Consider the following 5118-nt stretch of genomic DNA (forward strand, 5'->3'; position numbering starts at 1 on the left):
GGCACAACAACACCATCTTGGCAATTATGGTACAAACGGATGGAGCAAGTGTAAAGTGGGATGAGGCAAAGATAATTAAACCGGTCCATTCCCCAACTATTGCCTTTGGTATGGAAAAAATGGAGATATATAAGAGCAAAATAAATAACAACTGCTTAAACGCCAAGGACGCCAATGCTCTTCCAACAGCATGGAAATACGTGATAGAAAAACAAATGGGAATTAAAAACCCTTAAACTGGTGGCGATTTTAACTCGTGTAATGTATATTATACGTTATATAGGTTTATTTTTACATTGTATATAATATGTTATTTTTTGGTTAAATATTTAGTATTTTATGTTTTGAATTTTAAAAATATGTTAAAATTTTAAATTTAAAAATTGTTCGAAAGCTTTGTATTCGATAGTAGAACAGTAATTTCTTGAGGATGGCCTATTAGAAGTAGGCTGAAAGCATTTGAATGGTAAATTAATAATAAGCTCAGCAAGTGTTTGGTGTTTGATTATATTTGTAAGTAAACAGCTGAGGAAGTGAGAATAGAATCTAATCTCATTTTACTCATATATTAAATTCTAAATTATGTTTATAAAAATATAATTAGCAAATATACAACATACCTTTAATAATCTATCAAGCAATTCACATCCATTTTTTACATTTTGATCAGGATCAGCTGCTAGCTGTAATGAAGATAATATATTTAGTTTAAAATTTATTTTATTTACAACATAATGAAAACCAATTATTGCTAATAACAACACTTTATAACAAATAGTAAATTTTTCTTATGTATTACTGAATATTAAGAAACTTTTGAGTAAATTGGAAAGTTTTCATCATTACTTCTTCATGTAAAGTCATGTAGAAGCATAGAGGTAGATTTAGTGTCATTAGACTATCAAAGTTTGTGTGTTATTACTCCTGTGCTAGAAACAATTAGCAGTATCATGTTAACTTGTTGCATATGCCATTTCTGTTACTTTCCATACATAGTTTGTGTATTTATGTATACTTTCATGCCACACTAATTCTAAATTGTTAGTGTTAACTTCAGGTATCCCTTAATTAATGCAATTAATTAAACTCTCAATACTACCCATATATCAAAATCATGTTAATCAAATACACTGGTACCCCAGTGCTCAACAGAACAATCACCACTCACTAGAACAAATTTTTAATAACAAATATTTTAATTTTAACTTTGTCATCCATAAGAAAAGTTTTCTATGATAAAAATGTCTAACTAATTTAAAAATAAAATGAAACCTTAGCCATCTACCTATGTCAGACAAAATTATACTCAATCCAGTTTTTTTTTTTTTTTACTTATTGCATATGAAACAATTATTATGTCGGTGACACACTAAGATTTGTTGCAAGTTCACAAGTTGTTATTCATTGATTTTTAACAATTTCAACCTGAAATTTCTCTTCAACAGTTTTTGTGCACCCTATACATTTTGTATCTTTTAGTTCAAAATTTCCTAAATAAAACTTCCAAAACCACATTTGACATGTCCAACATTTAGGAACATTTTCCTCATATACTACAAGAACTTTTTGCTGTTTGTATAGTGTTATATCCTTTATGAAACTTAAAAAATATACATAATACGCCTGATGTTAATATTATCTGTAGACATTTTGATTTGATTTTATGCAAACAAAATGTGAAGTAAAGTTTTAAAATAAGCTCCTAAACAAAGAATACAATATCACATTAGCAGTAGTGTGTTAAATTTCACAACTATTATAATTAAACTATATATCTATATCAGAAATCACTCTCAGCACAAAAATAGAAAATTCACCAACACCTCATTTGCTGAGGAAAACTTATCTATGTTAAGTAAAGACATCTGACTAACCAAATGTTTAACATCAGCTTGTCAACAAAAGAATGATTGAGATCATGGAGATTAATTAATTAATCATATAAAGGTTTTCACATCTACAATTGCCATATTTTTGTTCTATCAATGACACTGTCAATTTTCTTGTTTTATTGCAATCTATATAGTATAGGGACAACTTGATTCCAATCTTCACAATTCCTTTGTGTAGTATTGTTGTTACTTGTTGCATGTAGAAAAAATTTTGATGTTGATGTACTGTACTGCTACCCATCCTTATATAGAAATAGTCTTTATTACTTAGGCGATGTATACTCTTTATATTAGGCAATGATATTATTATTATATTAGATGTATTCTTATCTTTCTATTTGTCTACCAGTTTTGTGTTAATCTACTTCATAATATTTAAGAATAAGTTAAAACTGGAATTATGTAAATATTGATGGATGTAAAACTGTTTTGTACAATACATCAAAATAGGTTTTGAATAAGTTTTTACCTACAGAGGAATGTTTTTCCCTATTGCAGTTTTCATCATTACAAGGTTTATAGTTCCTACTTATTCAATTCCTATATATTTATACCAATCTTCATCTATGGCATGCATTAATTTTGTAGTTTCTAAATAATTTCTTCCAGCTTTTATATTTTCTTTTTGAATGTGAAGTAGTTATTTCATTTTTCAAGTTAAAATTTCCTATTGATATCTTTGGAGAACCACTCACTTACTTGGATAAGTTGATAAAATTCTGTGTCTGTCTTTGTCTGTCTATTTCTGTGTATATAAATGACCTTTGAGGTCATTTATAAACAAATTTGTACAAATAATTTGATCAATTTCCAGGAGGCTCCCTGCCATCTGAGATATATAGCTGGGAGCCTCCTGAAAATTGACAAAAATGTTGAAATTCTTCCAACTTCTGGTTTGAGATCTACTTCACCAACTTACTCAAAAGATGACTGTCTTATGAAATATTATTAAATTGGAAATTAGTTTATGTTGATGTTCTTGAAAACCACAATACTATGGAAAGAATACAGAAGAGTTTCTGAATGATCCTCAGAACAATCTTTTATCAAAATGATAAAAAATTGTTCAGAAACCCTTCCATATGCCATATTCTGTATCCATTCTGTTTTGTAATATTCATGATAACTATATGGAACATATATCAAAAGTGGATTATTTTGTGTGTGTGTGTGTGTGTGTGTTGTAAATTGTTTTGCTTGATATTTTTAAGTAATTAAATGTTCATAGATACAAATGCATTTTCTTATTAAACACTTTTATATGTATATAAGTCACTCTGTCATACATATGAAAATATGTTTCCTCCAAATACTCCTCAATGTAATTTGATGAATGGAGCTCAATAAGCTTAATTTTTTGCATCATCTCATCTCAAGTAGCAGATCAAGATTTTATTTAAAGAAGTGAACATTAAGAGAACAAAAAGTAATAAAACTTTGTTTCTTAAAAAAATGAAAATGTGTGATGTTCTGTATATCTGTTACCTAAAATCTATATACTCTATCAATTGTAGAGCTGAAACTTTGCATACAACTCCTTTTGTAGTACAATTTAAAGGCATCATATTTGGACCAGTGTCAAAGACAAACTTTTGTTTATTTAAAGTAAATGAAAGAAGCCAAAGTACAAGCAAAACTGATACAAAAAACTGAATATGAGAGGGTAAAACAATTTTTATAGACCCACAATAAAAATGGGTATGAAAAAATCATCATTAGTTTTTTTCTATTATATGTTCTGCTGAAGTTTTCAATGTCAGCAGTCATTCTAAGAAAATCAAATTAATGCACCATGTTCATCTAAACATAGTTCAAAAATATATTTGAGTTTCTTAGATTACCATGTTCTCAAATATCTACAATTCTGTTAGGAAATTCATGTTAAATCATTCAAGATTTAACATGAATTTCAAGGTATTTATAGGTTTAGTTAGTGTTTTTGTTGTTCAATGAAGATTAAATTGTTGATTTGTGGTTTTTCGGTAATAAGAAATATATGTTCCACAGTTATCTTATGTGGTAATTTTGCTTTTAAGATTATCTCTCAGAATTTTCTACTTATGGAATGGTCATCTACTAAAATCAACACCTCAGAATTTGGCAACTCTAACTATGAGACATTCTATCAAAAGCTTTTTGATAGAATGTCTCATAATGTAAATAATGTATAATGTTTCTATGATATTCATTCTTTTTGCTAGAAGATAATGAAATCAATGATCAGCTACTTCTTACAACTACTGCTCATCTTCATTTTCTTAAATGGAAACCCTCATGTTTTATTGCATATTCTGATTCTACATAAAAAATAAACAAATTTTTATCTAAAACATTTTTTCAAAGTTATACTAATCAGAAGTTGTGAGTGCTTGAAGATTAATCCAACTGCAAGATTGTGCATACGTGAATCTGTTGATGTCTGTGAATTTCACTGGAAAAAAAATGCTAGAAAGTTTACAAAACTGTTATTTGTTGAAATTAAGATCAATGTCCTCTCTTTATCACAAGCTTGATTGCTGTGGCACTAGTTTTGTATCAGTTCATTATTTCAACAAAAATAATAATTCAATCAAGTAATAATTGCTTCCTAACGACTTTTTAAGTTCTAAGCACAGTAAGCTAGAACTTATTATAAAAAGTTTTTAAGCATTTTTCTTTCTTTTTCAGTGAAATTCACAGACATCCACAGATTCATATATGCATGATATGGTGGCCATGTAAAATTCAAATGTCCATAACTTATGATTAGTGCATCTTTCAAAAAAATGTTTTAGATAAAAATTCTATTTATTTTTTATGTAGAATCAGAATATGCAATAAAACATGAGGGTTCCCATTTAAGAAAATGAAGATGACCCCATTTTCACCAATCAAGCAATCTATGATGAAACTGATAGCACATTTTGTGATCCCTTGAAGTCTAACATTTATTATTAATGTTTTTATTGTAAGATAAGTATTTTTCAAGTTATTCCACTGGACTGATTAAAATAGCCTAACCTATATGTTAGTATCTTTATTAAAAATGAATTATTTAACTTAAATTTCAGCAATAATTAAAACTATATAGTTTGATATTAAGGTTAGTTCATTTTACAAATTATCTAATCTATAACTATTGGTTATAGCTAACAATAATTAGCAATGATTAGACATGTCTAGATGATTAAGAAGATAATTTAAACTATATTTTAAATTTTAATGATTTGTGATTAAAAATTATATT

General features: G+C 27.6%; 1 protein-coding gene across 2 annotated transcripts in view; it reads right to left on the minus strand.

Annotated features, from left to right (window-relative positions):
• LOC111614587 (protein VAC14 homolog) overlaps positions 1–679 on the minus strand; it is a 68927-nt gene extending 68248 nt beyond the window's left edge. For both annotated transcript variants that reach the window (XM_023355958.1, XM_023355959.1), the window contains exon 1: positions 621–679. The gene's annotated coding sequence lies outside the window, so the exon portion shown is untranslated. The remainder of the gene's footprint in view (positions 1–620) is intronic.
• Positions 680–5118: the final 4439 nt, after the last annotated feature.

This window comes from Centruroides sculpturatus, unplaced genomic scaffold, assembly GCF_000671375.1.
Source record: "Centruroides sculpturatus isolate CEXI.00-Female unplaced genomic scaffold, Cexi_2.0 scaffold768, whole genome shotgun sequence".
Classification (NCBI taxonomy): Eukaryota; Metazoa; Arthropoda; class Arachnida; order Scorpiones; family Buthidae; genus Centruroides; species Centruroides sculpturatus.